The following is a 25202-nucleotide window of genomic DNA, read 5'->3' as shown; positions in this document are numbered from 1 at the left end:
GAAATCATGCATGGTACTGAAAATATAGCCACCTACCCAGGGCTAGTAAAATTGTGTATGTTGGAGAAGAATCTTCCATTGCAACTTCACTAAACCAGTATAACTCCTATCTACATTATCAGCATTTGTCTTTACCTCCAAAAGTAAGTGTAGTTTTCACCTTTCATCAAGGAAACTTCTTTTTGAAACAGAGAACATTACAAAAAGATACAACCAGTAAAAAATTAAGCTATGGAGGCCAATCACAATGCACACCTCTGCAAAGGTACTCTTATACTTGAAGCTCAGGCAACACTGTAAAAGAAGCAGAAGAATTGCAAGAAACAGGATTAGCGAGTTTGCTTTGGGACTGTGTCTCTTAGCAATATCAGAAGATAAACCCATAAAGTCTCACTAAGATGGCCGTCACCTAAAGATTAGCTAAATAAGGACAACAACAATAGTATGCCAAAATGGATGAGGGAAAACTCATTATGCATCAACTCCACACAAAAAACTTTAGGCAACTAAGGAATTCTGAAAGTAGAAAAAGTAATTTTCCCTAAAGAAAAACACACCAATTGGTTTATCAGATACTAAATGGCCAGCCTAAAAACATAAACCCAAGTAACATTATAAAGACTGAGCAGGTTATACTTAGAAATATGTATGTATAGACATCTGATACATGTATATAAATGCAATTTTAAAAAGAGGTAATGAGTTTGAAAAATTACAAGTAGTAGAATATGAGAGAGTTTAAAGGGAGAAGAGGGGAGGGGAAATAATGCAATTATATTAAAATCTCAAAACTAGAAGACATAATAAGAAAAAACCTTGTTATGAAACCCACCGAAACCACATCTTGTGAAATCACACGACAATCCTAGGAAGATATAGAAAAAAGAGTTAAAAATTGTGAGACTCACAATCCTTTTCACCATTAGCTCTCTAACCTTGAACAAATTAACTTTCTGAGACTCTTCCTGTCAAATTTTGTTAGTAGCACTGCAATATCAGAACAATCTGATATGGCCACATGATGCCATAAATTTAAAAAATCCAAATAATTCTTTTTTGATAATTGTCTAAGAAAATTACATTTCTGGTGAATTAATTATTTTACCCTGAAAGAAGCAAAGATATTAAAACATGAATAAAAAGAAAGAGGAAAAAAGGTAGAACTGAAAATGTTTACAGTGAAGGAAGAGGAGAGATTAAGTATAGCAGGAGGGAGCCCGCTAGTTCATCCCAGCCACCCAGAACCGAAATAATCATACAGAAACTGTATTAATTAAAACACTGCTTGGCCCATTAGCTCTAACTTCTTAATGGCTAACTGTTATGTTAATTTAACCCATTTATATTAATCTGTGTATTGCCACTTGGCGTTGGCTTACTGGAAAAGATTCCACGTGTCTGACTCTGGCAGCTCCATGGTGTCTCTCAGGCTTCTTTCTTCCAGCTTTCAGTTCTGTCTTCCCTGCTTACCTAAGTTCTGCCCTATCAACAGGTCAAAGCATTTTCTTTATTCATTAATGATAATGACAGCACACAGAGGGGACTCCCACATCACCTCCCTTTTTCTGTTTAAATAAAAAGAAAAGCTTTAACTTTAACATAGTCCTTGGGCTTCCCACAGGTCAGGGAACCCTGATTGCTCTTCGAGCAGATGAGGGGGGGGGGACTTGATCGGGGGAGGGGGAGGGAAATGGGAAGCGGTTGTGGGGACAAGGCAGAAATCCTTAATAAATAAATAAATAAATTAAAAAAAACATAGTAAAATTACATATAACAAAACAGTTATCAAGCAAGAATTACAGTTACAATATTTATATATACTTTATCTTTTATCATAACTAAGGAAAATTATATCTATAAACCCTTCAATGCCATCAAAGACTCCAGAAGGATATAATATTACCTAAGTAAACAGGAAGTTGCAGTGTAAGCAACTTCCAAAACTCTAGAATTGACTGAGACTTCTTATTGCCTGGACAGTTACCCAAAATTCTTCTTTTTTTCTCTTTTTTTATTATTTATTTATTTACTAAATATTTCTCTCTCCTCCCTGCCACCGCCTCCCATTTCCCTCCCCCTCCCCCGATCAGGTCCCCCTCCCTCATCAGCTCGAAGAGCAATCAGGGTTCCCTGCCCTGTGGGAAGTCCAAGGACCACCCACCTCCATCCAGGTTTAGTAAGCTGAGCATGCAAACTGCCTAGGCTCCCCCAAAGCCAGTACGTGCAGTAGACACCAAACAGACTGGATCAAGGTGTGGCCAAAATTCTTCTATACTGTTAGGACATCCATCTTCCTACAGGACCATAGTATCCAGCAGACTTTTCCACAAAGCAGGAAATTTCTAAGACAGTTCTGTCACTTTCATCTGTATCCTGCAGAATATCTAGCAGACACTTTCATGAAGCAGGAACCCAAGGGGATCATCTTACCATTAGGCAAGTTCAACAGTCATTTCTCTGTAGGCCCTGCATGTCCAGTTCAGCAGTTCAGGCAAGAGCAGTTTCTTGCCCAAATGTTTGACCAACTCCATAAGAAGCCACTTTGATGCCCACCTTCTTCTTGAAGTAGCATGTGCTGCCAGGAGCAGATGTGTCTCACTGTCATAAAAAGTCTTAAGTTCTTAAATATTTTAAATGTCATATTCTGAAGGTCTCTGAAAGATTTGGTGAATACCTCATATCCCTAAATAACTGAAATATATCTAGAAAGACTAACATGATCACAAGCTTGATGATTATCTATTAACCTATATTTTTAAATTATACATTACATTTTTAAATGAACTACACAATTATAATACCTTAATCAAGAGCATAAATATACATATACATATAACAAAATTGACCTTAAATTTGTATCAATAGAGCAAGATCCATACTAATGCAACGTATCCATCTCTACAGAATATCCCCCTTTAAATGTAAGCAAACATTTATAGATACTATCTGGGAATATGGGTATAGTTTTGTCCATTACCTCTTCCTGCTTATTGGGGTCACTGTTAATCAGGTATCTCATGGTGTATCCTGTGTGCCAGGTTCATCTCAGTCAGCAGTTGGGTGAAGTAATTTTTTGAGGGTGTTCACAGTGACCAGAAGCACTTCTTAAAATGCTAAGAGTTTCTTAAAACTTAAGATTCGCAATTATTATGGCATATGTGGTACTGTTTGCTTGTGGGACAGTCTAAAACTTCAGCTGCACAATTACTATAATATATATATGTATATATATACATATATACATATATATTCATATATATATATATATATATATATATATATGGTAGTTTCTGATAGCTCTGTACAGTCCACCATGATGGAGCTATTAGTGCCTCTGAGCAACACACACTGCCCCAGTTCCAGACACAAAGTTGGTTCACATTGCCATTAAGCAAGCTACAGTAGCCTGCTCACAAGCCTAACTCAAATGATTTGTAGCCTGAACTTCTGCCTGAAAAAGTCAGAGTTTGCACCAGCAGAGACCCAGAAAGCCAGCATTTCAAAACAGTGTGATTTTTTTTTCTGCTGCTGCTGCTGCTGCTGCTGCTGCTGCTGCTGCTGCTGCTGCTGCTGCTGCTGCTATTTCAGGAAACCCTCTTAAAGGAGCTGTGGCATGCTGCCAGCAAACAGCAAGAAGCTGTGTTAAACTCTGTATTTTTTTTTGTCTAGAATTCCTTTACAAGCCCTCTCAGGTTTTACATGAAGTTAGTTGATTACATTGGCATGCCAGTCTTTAGGAGGAGGGAGCCCACTTGATCCTTCTGGCTACCCAGAACCAAAATAATTACACAGACATTGTTTTAATTAAAACATTGCTTGGCTCATTAGCTCCAGCTTCTTATTGCCTAACTCTTATATTAATTTAACTTTTATATTAATTTAAGTCTTATATTAATTTCTTTTAATCTGTGTATTGCCACATGGCAGTGGCTTACTGGCAAAGATTCAGCATGTCTGACTCTTGCAGCTCCATGGTGTCTCTCTGGCTCTGCCCTTCTTTCTCCTGGCATTCAGTTCTGTCTTCCCTGCCTACCCAAGTTCTGTCCTATCAACAGGCCAAGGCAGCTTCTTTATTCATTAATGATAATGACAGAGGGAACTCCCACATCAATTAAGGAGTAATGGGTGAAAGGAAAAGGAGTATTAACCAAATAAAGAGCATATGAAAAAGTCACACAGAAAATTTCATTCTTAAAATAAATTCAATTAAACATCCATAACAACACAAAACAAAAATTGAAACAAAGAAGCAAATGATTAATAAGACCAAAAGATACCAAAATGAAAGATAAAGAAAACAAAAGAATTTATGAATGCATACACACACACACACACATATACACACACAAGAAAAAGAAAATATAAATTATGTGTTTGTTTTATGTTATCCAACTACTGGGCATGGATAAGGGAATATAAAGATATATACAATTAAATACTACTAGAGAAAAATAACTTTGCTTTGCCAGCAAGTACCAACTTAATATAGTTTCGGTGTTAGGGGTGAGAACCACTCTCCATTTTTCCCTTCTGTGTTTGACACTGCTTGAAACTGGGCAAGTCTTGTGGGTAGTGTCACAGTCTCAGTGAGTTCATATATGCACTATTTATATTGCATCTTAGAGTTGCTATTTCTTTGGAGTCATCTATCCTTTCTGATAATCTATCCTTTCTTATAATCAATCTACCTCCTATCCAGCATACATTGATGAATCTTGAAAGGAAGGATTTGATAAAAACATACAATTTAAGGCTGGATGCTCCAAAATTTCTTCATCTTTACATGTAGTCCACTTGTGTGTCTTTGTGTTAATATCTATCTATCACAAGAAGAAAATTCTCTGATGAGGATTTATTAAGACACTGGTCTATGTGTGCCACACCAACTCCTGTGTTGTCTGTGTGACATGACATATGTAATTATACTGAATGGGAGCTACATGTCCTATGGGACTTGGCTTCCTGGAGGTCAATGGCAGACAGCCCAGTATTAGCCACCGCTGAGGCATAGACGGGTCTCTCAAATAGCTGGCTATGCAGGATATTGACTTTGCACAATCTCTTTTATAATAATGATATTCTTATATCTACAAGACAAGGATTATCTCTTCAGGAACAGCTCTGGGATAAGGAAGCAAAATATGGGTATGTATAAGACTACAGCAGAACCCTTGTCATACACGGGGTGTATGATGAGCAAGGGAATAGATGGGCTAATGTTGATGTAAAAAGAGTGTTATATTATACTTTGAACTTTATGGATAGGCTTGCTAGATCCCAACCCCCACAGTGTGTGCTGCATAAGAAGGTACTAAAAAGGATATTTCAACAGGTACAGAGAACTGATTAGGTATATTTGGTCACTAGATGAAATAAAGGGTTAGAAAGAGGAAGGGCCATGATAGCGATAATGAGACAGAAACTTTCTGTTCATAAGATGAAACCACTTGTCTGAGGTTTACATTACCAAGGACAAGATTCCCTCTTCTAAGGATGCTTTATGTCTAACACCTGTTCCTGACAATGTACTTTTCTTAAATATTGCTGATGTGACTAAAAGAAGCTTTCATACTGTGCCAACCAATGATACATGACCTTCTGATTTGTTCTTTGTTTGAATACTATATAATGAAAACATGAATTCAGTAAAACCACAGCAGATTCCAACCACTCTCTTGAGTGTTGTGTCTGTCTGTCATTCGCCAAACTTGTGCCTTACTGTTACCAAGACCCTACTTCTTTCACAGTCTGAGTGGCTCCCCTGAGCCGGTCTGTGGCATATGTGTATAGAAATATGTCGCTGGAGCTATTTTATTGCTATATTTCTTTAACAGAAGAATAGTAAAAAGATTTTTCCTTAGGGCTGATGGCCTATCTATTCTCAGGTTCTTTACCACTTCATCAGCATCAGGTAGAGGTTACATTAAATGGAGTAGGCCTTAAACACAGTTTAAGTAGTGATTGATACATCCCATAATAACATTTGTGACACTATTCATCAGTGTATCTTGCAGATAGGTCACGATAGTAGGTTGATGTGGCGTGATTTCTAATTGGTCTTAATAATAAAAACCCAGAGTCAGTATTAGAGGGTAAAAGCAGAAAGGTCAGAGAAACAGAGCAGTGAGCTACTAGTTCTTACATCTGTGAAATCCTCAGAACCAAAGGAGCAAGATCCTTTCTCTTCAAATCCTCAGACTAAATGCTCTGAGCTCCTGTCTCCTCGTGCCTTATATTTCTTTCTCCATCCAGTCATATACCTCCCTTTCTTTCTACATCTCCCTAAGTATTAAAGGTACATGATCCCAAGTACTTGGATCAAAGGCATAAGCTCTATTTCTCTTTCAGACTAATTGAATATTAGTATTCCAGGGTGTCCTTGAACTCACAGAGATCCATCTGCCATTGTCTCCAGAGTTCTGGGATTAAAGATGTGTTCAACCACTGTGTGGCCTCTATGGCCAACTAGTGTGGCTAGCTCTGCACTCTGATCTTCAAGCAAACATTATTTGTTACATTACTGAAAATACCACCAAAGTAGGGACTGTGGTTGGGTGATGATGATTACCTTTATATTCCTATAACATGTAGAGTATTTTTAGCATCATAAACACTAGAAGGGGGAAGCTTCCAGTTAGGCAACAGCTTGGCTTCTCAGTCTTCAATAACTTAACTAAAGTTTATCTTTAGCAATATGCCTTTACAAAAATAAGGTGATGGAAAGTAATCAATAGCCTATGATGTTTGGGTTGTTAAATAGAATACCACTAGTGAATGTATCAACAAGCTGTAACCTATTCTTGACATTGTGGGTTTTATTTATGGCATGAAAAATCTAGTTGGTACATTGTCTCCCCTATTATTTGATGACTCATTTAATTCCTTGCATATATGAATGTATTTTAGGAAGCTTTTACAGCAGTTTCCATATATTTTTCAAATGGCCTTAGTGTTATTTACTACCTCCCACATTCTCTCCTTTATTTACCCTTCTCTCCTATCCTCTACCCCATTTAATCTTTTTGTTCTAGCTACCCTTTTGTCTCTTCATATCGATATATTCTATTTCTCCTTCTTTGGAATATCCTCTCCCTCTCCCTTAGCCTCTTACTTTGCAACTCATTTCTTTGGTTATTTGTATCCTGCACACAATAAAAAACTTAAACCTAATATAAACACAGTATTTCTCTTTTGAGAGTAGTGTTACCTTACACAGGGATGAGAATTTTTTTTCTAACTCCATCAATTTTACCTGCAAATTTCACAATTCCACATATCTTAATAATTGAATATTATTCCACCATGTGAATGTACCACATTTTCATTATCTAATCATATGTTGATGGATTACCTAGATTGTTTCTAATTTCTGGCTATTATCAATAGAGAAGAAATGAGTATGGATGAGCAAGTATCTCTGTAGTAGAATTTAGAGTTTTAAATTGCCTATCCCTGATGATTAGGAGTATTGAACCTCTCTCTCTCTCTCTCTCTCTCTCTATATATATATATATATATATATGTTACTCAGCCAATTGTATATCATATTTTGAGATCTCTATATTTATTTCTATATGCAATTTTTAATTGAATTATTTGTTTTCTTGATATCCATTTTTGTCTTGATTTATTTTAGTTACGTATATGTTTGAATATTGACTCTCTATTGAATTTGTAATATTTGGCCATGCTAAGGCATGCCATTTTGCCTCAATTTTGGTGTCTTTTGCAGCACAGAAGTTTTTCAGGTATTTGGGGTCCCTCCCATTTATTAATCGTTGGTGTTAGTGCATGTGCAAATAGAAAATCTGTCTGTGCTAATAAGTTCAAATCTACCTCCTATTTTATTCTATCATATTCAGGAAATATGATATTATGTTGAGGTTATTTATACAGTTGAAATTGGCTTTTGTGCAGGAAAAAGACAAGGCTGTTCTCTCTCTCCATACCTATTCCAATTAGTACTAGAATCTATATTAATGAGAAAACAGAATGAGATCAAAATAATACAAATATAAAAGGAAGTATTCAATTTATCTTTATTTGCAGATGATACGATTCAATTCATAGTCATTTATTCCAGTTTTTAAATTTTTATTCATTTTTAGTGAGTTCTACATTTTTCTCTGCTTCCCTCTCTGTCTCTCCCCTTCCCTATAACTCTCCCACAACACTCCTATGCTCAAAATTTACTCGGAAGGTTTTGTCTTTTTCTAGTTCCCATGTAGAGTAGATCTATGTATGTCTCTCTTAGTGTCTTCATTGTTGTCTAAGGTCTCTAGGATTGTGATTTCTAGCTGGTTTTCTTTGCTTTATCTTAAAAAGCAACTTATTAGTGAGTACATTTGATAATTGTCTTTCTGGGTCTGGGTTATCTCACTCAAACTTATGTTTTCTAGCTTCATCCATTTTCCTGCAAAATTCAAGATGTTATTTTTTCCTGCTGTGTTAGTACTCCATTGTGTAAAAGTACCACATTTTCCTCATCTATTCATTGGTTGAGGGTCATTTAGGTTGTTTCTAGGTTCTGGCTATGACAAAAAATACTGTTATGAACATAGATGAGCACAAGTCCTTGTGGCATGATTGAGCATCCTTTAAATATATACCAAAAAGTGATATTACTAGGTCTTGCAGAAGGTTGTTTCCTAATTTTCTAAGAAATCACCGCACTGACATCCAAAGGGGTTGTACCACCTTGCATTACCACCAGAAATTCAGAAGTGTTCCCTTTACCCCACAACCTCTCCAGCATAAGTTGTCATTAGTGTTTTTGATCTTGGCCATTCTCAGAGTTGTTTTGATTTACATTTCTCTGATGACTAAGGATGTTGAACATTTCCTTAAATTTCTTTCAGCCATGTTAGAATCCTCTGATGAGAATTCTCTGTTTAGGGCTATACTCCATTTTTTTAATTGGATTATTTGTTATTTTGATGACCGATGTCTTGAGTTCTTTGTATATTTTGGAGATCAGACCTCTGTCTGATGTGGAGTTAGTGAAGATCTTTTCCCAGTCTGTAGGCTGTTGTTTTTGTCTCATTGACCATGTCCTTTGCTTTAAAGAAGCTTTTCAGTTTCAAGAGGTTCCACTTATTAATTGTTTTTCTCAGTGTCTGTGCTACTGGGGTTATATTTAGGAAGTAGTGTCCTATGCCAATGTGTTCAAGTGTACTTTCCACTTTCTCTTCTATATGGTTCAGTGTGGCTGGCTTTATGTTGAGGTCTTTGATACATTTGGACTTGAGCTTTGTGCATCGTGATAGATATGGATTTATTTTCATTATTCTATATGTTGATATCCAGTTATGCCAGAACCATTTGTTAAATATGCTTTCATTTTTCCATTTGATATTTTTTTACTTAGCTCTATAGTAGAGTTTGAAGTCAGGGATTGTGATGTCTCTGTTCGTTCTTTTATTGTGCAAGATTGTTTTGGCTATCCTGGCTTTTTTGCTTTTCCATATGAAGTTGAGTACTGTTCTTTCAAGGTCATGAAGAATTTTGCTATGATTTTGATGGGCATTGCATTGAATATGTAGGTGGCTTTTAGTAAAATTAGCGTTTTTATTATGTTAATTCAATCCACACAAGAGCATGGAAGACCTTTCCACTTTCTGGTGTCTTCTTCAATTCCTTATTTTAAAGATTTAAAGTTCTTGTCATACAAGTCTTCAACTTGTTTGCTTAGAGTTACTCGGAGGTATTTTATGCTATTTGTGGCTATTGTGAAGGGTGTTGTTTCTCTGATTTCTTTCCCAATCCTTTTATTATCTGAGTACAGGAGGGCTACTATTTTTTTTTAGTTAATCTTGTATCCTGCTACATTACTGAAAGTGTTAATGAGTTATAGAAGTTTCTTGGTAGAATTTTTAGTATCGCTTATGTAAACGATCATATCATCAGCAAACAGTGAGAGTTTGACTTCTTCTTTTCCAATTTGTATCCCCTTTAATCTACTTTTGGTGTCTTATTGCTCTAGTTAGGACCTCAAGAACTATATTGAATAGATATGGAGAGAGTGGACAACCTTGTCTTGTTCCTGATTTCAGTGGGATTGCTTGGAGTTTCTCTCCGTTTAGTTTGATGTTGGCTTTTGGCTTGTTCTATATTGCCTTTATTAAGATTAGGTATTTTCCTTGTATCCTTGCTCTCTCCAAGACCTTTATCATGAACGAATTTTGTATCTTGTCAAAAGGTTTTTCAGCATCTAATTAAATGATCATGTGGTTTTTATTTTTCAGTTTCTTTATATGGTGGATTATGTTGACAGATTTTCATATGTTGAACCATCCTTGCAACTCTGGGATAAAGTCAACTTGATCACGGTGAATGAAGGTTCTGATGCGTTCTTGGATTTGAGTTGCCAGTATTTTATTTAGCATGTTTCCATCAATGTTCATGAGTGAGATTGGTCTGTAATTCTTTTTCTTAGTAATGTCTTTCTGTAGTTTCGGTATCAGGTTAATTGTAGCCTCAGTAAAAGTGTTTGGCAATGTTCCTTCTGTTTCTATTTTGTGGAAATATTTGAGGAGTATTGGTATTATTTCTTCTTTGAAAATCTTGTAGAATTCTGAGCTGAAACCATCTGGTTTTGAACTTTTTTAGGTTGGGAGACTTTTGATTGTTTTTATTTCTTCAGCAGTTATTGGTCTGTTTAATTTACTTATCTGGTCTTGATTAAATTTTGGTAAGTGATATTTATCCAGAAAGTTGTCCATTTCCTTTAAGTTTTCAAATTTTGTGGACTATAGGTTTTCGAAATATGACCTGATGATTCTTTGTATTTCTTCCATGTCTGTTGTTATATCCCCGTTTTCAATTCTGATTTTGTTAATTTGGATATTCTCTCTCTGCCTTTTGGTTAGTTGGGATATACGTTTGTCTATTTTGTTGATTTTCTCGAAGATCCAACTTTTTGTCGCATTGATTCTTTGTATTATTTTCTTTGTTTTTATTTTGTTGTTTTCAGTTCTCAATTTGATTATTTCCTGCTGCTGTCATGTTCTTTTTGGTGAATTTGCTTCCTTTTGTCCTAAAGTTTTCAAATGTTTTGTTAATTCACTAGTGTGAAAATTTTCCAGCTTCTTTATTTAGGCATTTAGTGCTATGAACTTTACTCTTAACACTGCTTTCATTGTGTCCCAAAAATTTGGGTATGTTGTGTGGTCATTTTCATTGAATTTTAGGAAGTCTTTAATTTCTCCCTTTATTTCTTCCTTAAGCCATAACGATTCAGGTGGGCACTGATTAATTTCCATGTCATTATGGGCTTTCTGGACTTAGTATTGTTTTTGACTTTTAGTTTTAAACCATGGTGATCTGATAAGATACATGGGGTCATTCCATTTTTTTTTGTATTTGATGGGGTTTATTTTGTTACCAAGTATGTGGTCAACTTTTGAGAAGGTTCCATGAGGTGCTGAGAATAAGGTATATTCTTTTCTGTTTGGATGGAATATTCTGTAGATGTCTGTTAAGTCCATTTGAGTTATTGCATCTGTTAGTTTCCTTATTTCTCTCTTCATTTTTTGTCTTACTGAGCTGTTCAGTGGTGAGAGAGGAGTTTTAAAGTCTCCCACTATTAGTGTGTGTGGTCTAATGTATGATGTAAGCTTTAGAAGTATTTTTTTTTTTTACGTATGAGGTTGCCCTTGTATTTGGGGCATAGATGTTCAGTATTGAGATTTCCTCTTGATGGATTTTTCCTGTGATTAATATGAAATATTTTTCTTTGTCTCTTTTGATTGATTTTAGTTTGAAGTTTATTTTGTTAGATATTAGGATAGCTACACCTGCCTTTTCTTAGGTCCACTTGATTGGAATATTTTCCCAACCCTTTATTCTGAGATGATGTCTGTTTTTGAGGTTGAGGTGTGCTTTTTGTATGCAGAAGAAGGATGGTTTCTGTTTTTATAACAAATCTGTTATCTTGTGCCTTTTTATAGGTGAGTTGAGTCCATTTATATTAAGGGATATTAATGCTCAGGGATTGCTATCTCCTGTTAATTTAGTTTTCATTGTTGGTGATGTAAATTTGTGCATTTTCCCCTTCTTTGAGTTTTGCTGCTATGAGACCATTAATTTTCTGTGTTTTTGTTGGTGTAGCCAACTTCCTTGGTTTGGAGTTTTCCTTCTAGTATTTTGTGTAGGGCTGGGTTTGTGGCTAGATATTGGTTAAATCTGGTATTGTCATGAAATATCTTGTTTTGTCCTTCTACAGTGATTGAAAGTTTTGCTGGGTATAGTAGTCTGGGCTGGCATCCATGGTCTCTTAATGTCTGCATAACACTTGACCACAACCTTCTGGCATTCATTGTCTCCAATAAGAAGACAGGTGTAATTCTGATAGGTCTGCCTTTACATGGCCTTTTTCCTTCGAAGCTCTTAATATTCTTTCTTTACTCTGTATGTTTAGTGTTGTGAGTATTATATGATGAGAGGACTTTTTTTGATCCAGTCTATTTGGTGTTTTGTAAGCTTCTTGTATCTTCATAGGCATATCTTTCTTTAGGGTGGGAAAATTTCCTTCTATGATTTTGTTAAATATATTTTCTGTGATTTTGAGTTGAATTTCTTCTTCTAAACCTATTATTCTTAGGTTTGGCCTTTTCATAGTGTCCCATATTTCCTGGATATTTTGGTTTAAGCTTTTGTTAGATATGATGTATTCCTTAACCGATGAGTCTATTTTCTTTATTGTATCTTCAGCACTTGAGATTCTTTTTCCATCTCTTATATTATGATGTTCATGCTTGTGTTTGTGGTTCCTGATCATTTTCTCATTATTTCTGTTTCTATAATTCCCCCAGCTTGTGTTTTCTTTATTGTCTTTATTTAAGATCTCAAGTCTTTAATAGTTTCTTTCATTTGTTTGATTACTTTTTCTTGGTTTTCTTTAAGGGATTTGATGATGTCTTCCATTTTTTGTTTGTCTTTTCCTCCATTTCTTTGAGGGAATTTCTCATTTTCTCTTTGGTGTGGGACAATTGTCTGTATTAAGTCAATTTTATTTTAAATAAATGCTGATTGCCCAGTAGCCAGGCAGGAAGTAGAGGCAGAACAATCTGACAGGAAGTAGAGTTGAGTCACTGAGAACAGGAGAATTCTGGAAAGATGACACAGTCCTTACTCAACCACAGAAATGGCAAGATGTTTCTGCCCCACTGAATAAGGTAATAAGCCACATGGTTAACACAGATAAGAATAATGGGCTAATAATGGGCTATATAAGCTGTAAGACTTAATAAGAAGCTTCAGCTAATGGGACAATCAGGTTTTAAATATTGTATACCTCTGTGTTATTTCTTTGGGACTCAATGATTGTGGGAACCGAGCTTGACAGAAACCCCAACAACAAATGGTGCCCAACTTGTGGATGACTGTATCCACATAAAGCCTGACAGACCTTGGAAAGTAATTGTAAACAAAAAAGAATAGAGTTAAACACAGCTTATTGACTATTACCAGGTAGGCTCTGTTTGCTAGAGACAAATGCGTCTCATTTAAGAGAGGCTTCCTGACTCAGCTTTAGCTGTAAAACCTTGCAGCTTTTTAAAAATTTTTTTATTAAAAATTTCTGCCTCCTCCCTGCCTCCCATTTCCATCCCCCTCCCCCCTCCACCTCCACCTCCCTTTCCAGTCTGAAGAGCAGTCAGGGTTCCCTGCCCTGTGGAAAGTCCAAGGTCCTCCCCCCTCCATCCAGGTCTAGGAAGGTGAGCATCCAAACAGGCTAGGCTCCCACACAGCCAGTACATGCAGTAGTATCAAAACCCAGTGCCAATGTCCTTGGCTTCTCAGCAGCCCTCATTGTCCGCCATGTACAGAGAATCCAGTTTTATCCCATGCTTTTTCAGTCCCAGTCCAGCTGGCCTTGGTGAGCTCCCATTAGATCAGCCCCACCATCTCAGTGGGTGGGTGCACCCCTCGTAGTCCTGACTTCCTTGCTCATGTTCTCCCTCCTCCACCTTGCAGCTCTTTTAAGAGGTACTGTCACAAAACACTTAAATGGTGTTGATGAAAATCTGACCACATGCTTTTTGGTTTTTAGCCATAGCAGGAAAAAAGTCATGCCATTTTAATATGCTGGATTTCTGGGCAGTCCTACCTGCATACACTCTGACTCTTTCAGGCAGGAGGTCCAGCTACAGAGCATTTGAGTGCAGTTTGTTGAACTAAGTCAATCAAAGAAACCATATATAAATCACAACTTATGGTTCATGAAACAGACTTAAATTAGTAATAAAAATGCCAGATGAACATAGTTGAGTACATGTCCTTGTGGTATGATTGAGCATTCTTTGGGTATATACACAAAAGTGGTATTGCTGGGTCTTGAAATAGGTTGTTTCCTAATTATTTGAGAAGTCACCACAAAGGGGCTGTATCAGTTCACACTCCCACCAGTAATACAGTGTAGTATGAGCTGCGGGCCTCTTCCCACAGCCCGGCTCCTTGCCGCCTGGCTAGCTTATACCCCAAAATAACAACACACAAACTGTATTCTTTTAAACACTGCCTGGCCCATTATATCTACCCTCTTCTAGGCTAATTCTCACGTATTAATTTAGCCCATTTCTAATAATCTGTGTAGCACCACTAGGTGCACTTTCCAGGAAAGATTCAGCATGTCTGACCTGGTGGCTTGCTTCATCGCGTCTGGCTCTGACAGTAGCTGCATGATTTCTGAGCTCACTTCCTCTTCCTCCCAGCATTCTGTTCTGTTTACTCCACCCACCTATGTTCTAACCTATGAGGGCCAAGCAGTTTCTTTATTTTTTAACCAATGACCTTCCTCCATCAATACAGGAGTGTTTTTTTTTTAACCTCACATCCTCTCCAGCATAAGTTGTCATTAGTGTTTTTGATCTTGGCAATTCTTACAGGTGTAAGATGAAATCTCAGAGTAGTTTTGATTTGTATTTCTCTGATGGATCAGGATGTTGAACATTTTCTTAAGTGTCTTTCAGCCATTTTAGAATCCTCTGTTGAGAATTCTCTGTTTAGGGCTGTACTCCATTTTTTATTGAATTATTTTTTCTTTTGATGATTAATTTCATAGCAGCATTGTTTGTTATAGCCAAAACCTGGAAACAACCTAAATACCCCTTGACTGAAAAATAGATGTGGAAAATGTGCTACATTTACACAATGGAGTCCTACACCACACATACAAAAAAAGGAATCTTTGAAATCTGCAGGCAAATGGATGGATTTAGATAACATCATATTGAGTTAGGTAACCCAGACCCAGAAAGACAAATATCATATGTAATCACTCATAAGTGACTTTTAGACATTAAAGCAAAGAAAACCAGCCAGCAATTCAAAATCCCAGAGAACCTAGACAATAATGAGTACCCTAAGAGTACATGGATCCATTCTATATGGAAAGTAGAAAAAGACAAGATCTCCTGAGTAAATTGGGAGCATGGGGACCATGGCAGAGGGTAGAAGTGGAGGGGAGAGAATGGTAGGGGAGCAGAGAAAAATGAATAGCTTAATAAAATCAATAAATTTTTTAATTGCCAGATGAAATTAAAATGAATATTAGGTAGGTTAAAATCAGTGGAATAGGCAGATGTGTTCTAAATTTCTTAAAGAAAACGAAGAAAATCTTGGGACTATATTTTTATGAATTTATTCAATATATTCATATTTAAAACAACAGAAATGTTTAAAGAGGCCAGAGAAGTAAAAAATAATGCTTGCTATCTCTTGTGATTAAAGTGAAGTCAAAACAGAGAACAATTAATGAAGGTTCCCCCACATCTCTGAACAATTAAATATACAGCTATATATCAATACTTTAAAATATTTTATATTCATATATAATGGCAAATATATATTCATATATACATACATTTACTCACAGAAAAACATCATATTGTACTGAAAACCTACTATAATCTTAATCTCTTATTTTCATGTAAATAGTTAAAATTAGTTATCCTAATCAAACACATGTGTCCTATAGTTTCTGAACATTAGGAAATATCAAGTACAATTCTGTAGGAGGGAGGCCACTTGTTTGTCCCTGCCACCCAGTACTGAAATAATCACACAGAAACCATATTAGTTAAATCATTGTTTAGCCCATTGGCTCTAGCTTCTTATTGGCTAACTTTTACATCTTAATTTAAACCATTTCTATTAATCTGTGTATCACCACGTGGCTGTGGCTTACCAGCTAAAGTTCCACCTGGCTCCAGTGGGGCTACATGGCTTCTCTATGACTCCAGCCTTCTTTATCCCAACATTCAGTCCAGTTCTCCCCACCTAGCTCTGCTCCACCCTGCCTTGCTTTGCTATAGGCTAAAAGCAGTTTCTTTATTTATTAATGGTAATCACAACATACAGAGGGAAATCCCACATCACAATTCTTGTTTTGGGGTCCTAACAATTCTACACTAAATGTGAGGTGTCCATACATAGCTAAGGAGTAACAATGACATTTCAAAATTCCTAATAAACATTAGATACTCACTTCATAGGATAAAGAGAGCAAAGAAGGGTAGCTATGATAAAATAGTTTAAACAGGCTGGGCCCAGATATCAGAATGAATCTGACAATTTATAAACTATATAGCTAAAATGAAATGAAAAAAAGATGAGTATAGTAGATACAAGCATATATTTAAAGTTCCAGTAAGAGGAATTCTCTTGGTGGTCAGAGGAAGACAAGACTGGGAAGGTACTTTGGGGTTAGCCTGTAAATAAGCAAAGGCAGGAACAAGACTTTGGCTTTTTAATGTAACTGTTGCCTCCTACTTATAATCAATGGAAACTCATTTTAAAAAAAGAGTATGCTCATTAGAATGTCAGCAAGACACTTTCCTGGCAGAACAAGTCAATTATATGGAAGTTGGAGTGATAAAGAAAGTTCTTTCAAAAACTGACCAATGCATTAATTTATTGAATAAGTAATTCCACAAAATGAGAACCTATAGAACTATGGATGATGATAGTTGAGCATTAAAACATCAAAAAAAAAATACCCATGGTATAATCAGAGAGTAACAAAAGGTTCATTGTAACTGAAGGATTCTCTGATTATTTCCTATTAACATCCTGGATAAATGAAGTAATTGTAAATTTTCTTCTTTACCAAGTAACAAAATAGAGATGGTTGTAGTTTATATACACGCCAGGACCAAAACTACAAGATGAAATCAGGACAGAGATGAAAAATAATGTACTTAAAGAGCATTAATGCAATATAGGTTTGAAGACAGTTAAGTCTAAAAGCCTTGTATAGACATTTTTAAGAAAAAGAAGTATGTGTATGCACCTGAGCATATGCATGTACATGCATGCAAGTGTGCAGGTATTTTTTTCTTCCTTTTTGTCCCTGTGCACTCACGCTCCTAGTAGAGAAGAGCCAGAGAAATTCACTTGGTGGCATTTTAGAAAATTTCCAATGTAAGATTCATGGAAAACACATCTGCTAAAAAAACAAAAAAACAAACAAACAAACAAACAAACAAAAAAAAACAACTATCCAACATGCCCAGACAATATTAGAATGAATGTTAATACAAAAATAAGGAAACTTGCAGAATCATTTTAAAAATCACTATCCAATGTTTAAATTTCCATTAAATAAAATAGAACAATGAATCTTTAAGGCTGACTAAATTAGTGGCACTCCACATTGTATATTTCCATACTTATGAATAGCCAATTGTAAGTAATCCAAATTTCAAAAGACAACTGGCCTGGGGAGGTGTTTACAAGTGATTAGAATTTCAAAGAGCTCAGAATAAATACCAGCTCTTTGATAGGATAATTTATGCATAAAGTGGCAGGAAGAGGTGTCTGACTTGTTCTTGAAAAGTTCACACATAGCTATATTAGGACTTTAAAACAACCTTTGGTAATTTCTCAAGTGTAATGAAAATCTAGGTAAGAATTTTTATTAAAATATTATTGACAAATAGTATACACCAGGAATAAAGAATTTCCATATTGATTTATAATAAACAATATATCTCCAGTATTTGAAAAAATATAAATTGTGGTGTGTTTGCCAGGGTATCCTTTAAATTGAATATCATCAAAAACAGTCTAAAGAATCACAGAGATGAATTAGCAATTCAGAGGAATACTTGCACTCAATGTCTTTTTGTGAGCATCAGCTACTCACAGGAAACTCTAAATCTTTGAATGTATAGAGCTATTTAGTAATCTGTAGCCCTCTAGGAAACAAACAAACAAAAGGATTGAAATAACCATTGTATTGTATGGGTCAAGTGAGGGTTTAGGAAGGTAATATTAAACAGTTCATTCACTGACTAGCATTTTCCACAGGGTAAATATTAAAGGATGCAAAACAAGGATGTTTTCAAGAATAAATGACATTTCTTTAAAAAAATACATAACATTTATAGTCTAAGATTTTCTGTTTCAGACCTCTCAGTCTTTAATGTTTGCCATTTTATTTATTCCTTATAGGTATACTGGTGATAATCTAAATTTCAAAGATATATATTTTTTTCTGTGAAACAAAACAGCCTGATTTGTATAGCGCCTATTGCTGGGTCAATGAAAAATTCACAAACACAAAAGCCACACGACTGAAGTACAATAGTTAAATGGATTCATGGGATACATCTGAGAATTTCTCAGACTCTCAGCTGAGGCAGTTTGCAGAGAAGTATGAGTGGGGCTCTGTTTGGACTCATTGCCTGAGTCTTAGCATTGCTACACATGAGCCACAGTTTAGCATTTTTCTCTCCCAGGGCACAATTCCACTCTACTGCTTACATTTCAGAGCAAATGAAGCGCCTGGGAGCATGCAATTGTGGCACTTTTGATTTTGGAACTATGCCTGAACAACACTTTTTCAAAACCCTTCGAATAAACTGTGGATTCTATGGTGTGTAATGCAAACTAATCTCATTCTTTGTGCTGAGGCCAATAATTTGAGAGTGAGGCATTCTCTTAAAACAAATATAAGACACTTTCTTTTGAAAGCAAAGACTATTTTATTCATCCAGGCAAGAATTGATAAAACATGAAGCTTGAATGGTAAAAGGGGATCAAAGACAGATCACTTGTTTGCAGCCTGGGGGAGAAAATTCTGGGGGATGGTATAACAAACTGAATATCCTATGGCTAAATTCTTTCCTTTGTCTTTGCCACCATCCAAATTCAAAAGTTAGTATGTAGAATAGGACTTTGATTGAATAGTTGGGGATCTAATAAATGATAGCTAAAGGTATGTGACTCTTACATGTATTTTTCACTACTACTTGATATAAGAGCCAAGAGAACCTAGTGCGGCTAATAAAAAGGTTATCAAAAAGGCAGGACTAACCAAATCTAACATATTTCAGAGGGGTTGAATATGTCTTCTACCTGGAAAACCTGGATTTGAAATGCTTCCATTGGGGCCTTCCTGAAAAGTTAGAGACTAGACAGGTTTCTTCCTGGGACTTCTGTGATAAAAGGTTATATTCTAGTTAGGAGGAAACCAACTATTGAAGATAAAACCACCACTTCCAAACATGTATTTAATATCTTTATTAGTGGAGCCAAAATGCATACTGGAATAATATCTTGTTTTACTGCCATCGATTGCCAGACAACAAAAAGCTGGTTTCTGATTTAGAGACTTTAGTTGAATGAATCATAAACATTTCAGATAACTGACACTGACCTTGACTTTAAGGAGAAGAGAGGACTGCTAGCTTCCTTATCCTGGAATCAGGAGGTCACTGATTTTTTGTATAAAATAATATGGCATTGCTGTATGCCTACTTCACTGAGCATGTATGTCGGACAAAAGAGTGTCTGAGAGTTGTGGGATTGTAGTTGAATCTGCTGTGGTAGAACTGCAGGTTTCCTTTCTCATTGCCTCTTCACTAGAAAAAAATCACCTCCCCTCTTTGCTGCTGAGCTTTTCATCTGTTCAAATGGCAGCACAGGAAGCACTGATACCTAACACTGGGGAAGATAGTAGTAGTAAATAGCTGGAAATTAAAGTCAAGTTAGATATGGTACACAGTGCATACTTAGAATTAATTGATATTTAATTTTCAACATGGCAAAAAGAGCCAACTGAATATGTCTGCTGTCTCACTGTCAGATGGTAGCCTAGTAGTATTCTTAAGATGAATAGTTCACACAAAAGAAATAAACAATAACCTGAGTATAGGAATTTTCCAACAAGTTATTTAGGTAGTTTTGAAGTTCATGGGTGCACACAAAATGAACCATTGTAGAGTGGTTTTATTTAGCAAATAAAAATATAGCATATCTGGTTAAAGATGAATTTCAAACAAATAATAATTTTCAGTATAATTTTGTCCCAAATATTTCATGAGGCATATATACATTAAATATATAGTAAGAACAACTACTCAGACACATTCAGAATTCTGTGACCAGTCATATAGGCACCAAGATATGGAACATAAACTAACTGCAATAGAGATAATTCTTTCTTCTGGCTTCTAAGACCAGAAACTTCAGGTGTTTTTGATTCTCATTTCTCTTGTGCCTCATTAATAAATTTTCAAAAAACACTATGGGATCTACCTTAAAAATATATGGAGGATAGAAATATTTCTGGGAAATAACTTGTCATTAGAATAGATACCATAACAACCTCTTTGATGTCTTTGTTTCTGCCCTCCAGTATGTTCTAGTACAAAAGCCAGAACAATGCTTTAAAAATAACACAGCATACAACCAACCATCTCACTTAGGTTGCATTATAGTTACTAGAGTGGCCTATACTACACATTTTATTATTGTGTGTGGTGATATTTCATTTGTAAATAAAGCTTTCCTGAAAATCAGAGAATAATACAACCCTCCTGGTTAGCGTTACACTTACAGACCAGGCAGTGGTGACACATACTTTTAATCCCTGTAGCCACACTAGTGTGCCATAGAAAATGGGTGGTAGTGGTGCATGCCTTTAACCTCAGCACTAAAGAAGGACACAGCTCTCATTCACAGTCTCATTCTGAGATTCCTCAAAGCAGGATCATCACTTCAGACTGAGGTAGAGCCAATGGCTGCCTGTGTAGAAGGAGCTGAGGGCAGACCTGCTTTTAATCCCACCCAGCTCCTGCTTGGCTAGCTTAGCCCCAAAAATTGCAACACACAAACTTTATTCATTTAAACACTGCTTGGTCCATTAGCTCTAGCCTCTTACTAGCTAACTCTCATATCTTGCTTTTACCCATATCTAATAATCTGTGTAGCACCATGAGGTGGCATCTTACCAGGAAGATTCCAGTATACGTCCATCTTGGGCTGGAGCTTCATCACATCTGACCTCACTTCCTTCTACCCAGCATCCTGTTCTGTTTACTCTGCCTACCTAATTTTCTGTCCTATCAAAGGGCCAAGGCAGTTTCTTTATTAACCAATGAAATCACCACAAATTGAAGACCCTCCCATATCATGGCTGTTTTGCTTTTCTGACCACCAGGTTGAACACCAATTTCTGTCTCTGGGTTTTATTAATTGTGCTACAATTATGTAATATCCGTGACAACTAAGTAGACAATTACCTTCAAGAGAACATAGAAATAATTGTCTTTCATTTGTTACTTTCCCATAAAACCCATAATAGTGCTTGGGACACAGTGAACACTCAGAAAATGCATATTCAAATAAATAAATGAATCAGACATTGTCTGGTACTAAAACTCAATGTGATTGCTGTTCATATAGCCGAGAAAATTTGTACAGCTAAATGAGAGCTGAAAAGAAACAAGTCAAGCTAAGGTTGGGCATTCATAACTAAGAATGAATCTCTGAGTGTGATTTACTTGGGAGCTGGGTGATAGGCCCTGAAAAAAAACTAAAAGTGTAAAACATTGCACATTTTTTATACTTCAATCGACTTGTCTAAAAATTTAATAATATCATTGTTTTTTACAGCTGAGTAATACTTCTTTGTGTAAATGTACCACATTTTCTTTACTTATTCTTCAGTTGAGGGGCATGTACGTCACTTCCAGGTTTTGAATAAAGCTGTTATGAAGATAGTTTGGAAAGTCCCCTTGTAGTAGAATGCCACAGCTTTTGGTTGTATAACCAAGAGTGGTATCACTGAGTTTTGAGGTAGATTGATCCCCAATTTTCTGAGAAACTGACATATTGATTCACAAAGTGGTTGTACAAGTTTGTACTCTCACCAGCAGTGGGAGGAATGTTCCCCTTACTGTACATCCTCTCCAAAATATGATGTAATTAATATTTTTGATCTTAGAAATTCTAAAAGGTGTAAAATGGTATCTCAGAGTCATTTTGATTAACATTTCCCTCATTACTAAGGATGCTGAGCACTTCCTTAAATGCCTTTGACCATTTGAGATTCTTCTGTTGAGAATTATCTGTTTAGATGTTTACCCATTTTTTGAATTGGATTATTTGGAATTTTAATATCTACTTTCTAGAGTTCTTTATATATTTTGTAGATCAGTCCTCTGTCAGATGTGGGGTTGGTGAAGACTTTTCCCATTCTATACACTGTAGCAGCAAGCTGCTTGTTCGTCCCAGCCACTTAGCTCCAAAATAATCACACAGAAACTTTTTTAATTAAATTACTGCTTGGCCCATTAGCTCTAGCTTCTTATTGGCTAACTCTTACATATTAATTTAACCCATTTTTATTAATCTGTGTATCACCACATGGCTGTGGCTTAATGACTAAAGTTCTGGCATCTGTCTCCAGCTGGACTACATGACCTCTCTCTGACTCCACCTTTCTTTCTCCCAACATTCAGTTTAGTTTTCTCTGCCTAACTAACTTCTGCCCTGCTGTAGGTCCAAAGCATTTTCTTTATTCCTTAATGGTAATCAAAGCATACAGAGGGAAATCCCATATCAGTAGACTCATTTGTCTTATCCACAATTGCCTTTGCCTTTTCAGTTTCAGGGGTCCCATTTATTGATTGTTGCTCTCAGTATGTGTGCTATTGATGTTATATTTAGGAAGTGTTCTGTGCCAATGCATTCAAAGACCCACTTTCTATTTCATTCAGTGTAACTGGATTTATGATAAGGTTTTTGTCTCACTTGCACTTCAGCTTTGTGCATAATGATAGATATGGATCGATTTGCAATCTTCTACATGTTAACATCCAGTTATGCCAAAATCATTTGTTGAAGATTCTTTTTTTTATCCATTATACAGTTTTGGCTTCTTTGTCAAAAATCAAATGCACATAATTGTATGGATTAATGTCAGTGTCTTCAATTTGTAGTAGGAGCTGCGGGTTGCTACCCACCACCTAGCTCCTGGCCACCTGGCTAGCTTATGCCCGAAATAACAACACACAAATTGTATTCTTTTAAACAGTGCTTGGCCCATTAGTTCTAGTCTCTTATTGGCTAATTCTCACATCTTGATTAACCCATTTCTAATAATGAGTGTAGCACCACGAGGTGGTGGCTTACCAGAAAGGATCTTAACCTGCGTCCATCTTGGAGAGGAGAGCTATACCATCTGACTGAATCTGTTTCTTTCTCCCAGAATTCTGTTCTGTCTACTCTGCCTATCTAAGCTGCTGTCCTATAAAAAAAGGCCAAGGCAGTTTATTAATCAATAAAAGTAACAAATAGACAGAAGACCCACCTACATCAATTCCCCTTTTTCTATTTAAATAAAAAGGAAGACTTTAACTTTAACATAGTAAAATTACATATAAAAAAACAGTTACCAAGTAAGAATTACAGTTACAATATTTATATCTGTTTTATCTTTTACCATAACTAAGGAAAACTATAACTCTATCTATTCTTCAGCTCCATCAAAGACTCCAGACGGATATAATATTACCTAAGTAAACAAGAAATAAGCAACTTCCAAAACTCTAGAAATGACAGAGACAACTCTCTGCCTGGACAGTCACCCAAAGTTCCTCTGTACCGTTGGGGCATCCATCTTTGGTCTATAGGCCCATAGTATCCTGCAGACATTTCCATGAAGCAGGAAAATTCAAAGATAGTTCAGTCACTTTCTGCTGTGTCCTGCAGAATGTCTTGCAGACTCTTTCATGAATCAGGAACCCTGAAAGATTATCTCACGTTTAGGCAAGATCAGCAGTCCTCTCTCTGAGGGTTCTTTGTGTCCAGTTTATACAACAGTCCAGTCAAGAGCAGTTTCTTGACCAAATGGCTAACCAACTCCATAAGGAGCCTCTTCGATGCCCATCTTCATCTTGAAGTAGATTGGTGCTGCCAGGAGCAGATGTGTCTCATTGTCATGAAAATGTCTAAGTTAGTAAAACATTTAAAATGCCATATTCTACAGTCTTTGAAAGATATGAAGAATGTCTATCTAATTGAAATATATCTCTATATATCTAGAAAAATCTTAGTAACATAACTACAAGCTTGACAATTATTGATGATTATTCATTAACAACCTATATTTTCTAATTATCCATTACCTTTTTAAATAAACTATACAATCACAATACCTTAATCAAGATCAGAAATATACATCTAACAAGATTGACCTTAAATTGGTATCAGTAAACCAAGATTCTTATCAATCCAAATTGTATCTAAATAATCTCCCCCTTTAAATGTAAAAGAACATTTATAAACAATGTTTGGGAATATGGGCTCAGGTTTTTCTCTCCAAACTGCTTCATGCTGAATGGGGGCACTGTTATTCAGGTCTTTTATGGTATAACCTGGCAGTTGAATGAAGTAATTTTCTGAAGGTGTTCACAGCAACCCTTCAGGAGGATGTGGTCTATCATGCCATATTGGGATAGAAGCAATCCACAGGGTCTCATCCTCTGTGAAAACAAAAGAAGAAACTCTTTTCCAAAGCATCATATCCTTAGACCAAAATTTGGAAGTCATGATACCTTTAGAACATACATGTCGTTTGGCAGACCACACAATGAAATGTCTCTCTTTATTTTGCTTCTACACAGTCAAAATATTCAAAGAAAACACAATAATACAAAGAATCCAGACTCTCCGTGAATTTTCCACTTTTACATGGATTATTTTTTTTATTTCTTTTAATATATAACTATCTGTATTCTGTCTCTTTAAAAACTTTACCCTTTTTCAAGGCATTAACTTTATTCTCTATATGTTTTTCTCCCAAGCCTATGTACATTCATCCAACACTGTGACCCATTTACAGGTCTTTTATGTCTGAATCTGTCCTATTGTGAATCTGTAATTTTTTTACTGTCCAGGAGCACTTTTGATTT

Source organism: Microtus oregoni, unplaced genomic scaffold (genome assembly GCF_018167655.1).
Source record: "Microtus oregoni isolate MIOR12 unplaced genomic scaffold, Mior012 000052F_000, whole genome shotgun sequence".
NCBI classification, from domain to species: domain Eukaryota; kingdom Metazoa; phylum Chordata; class Mammalia; order Rodentia; family Cricetidae; genus Microtus; species Microtus oregoni.
The sequence above is the reverse complement of the archived record's forward strand: the minus strand, read 5'-3'. Positions refer to the sequence as shown.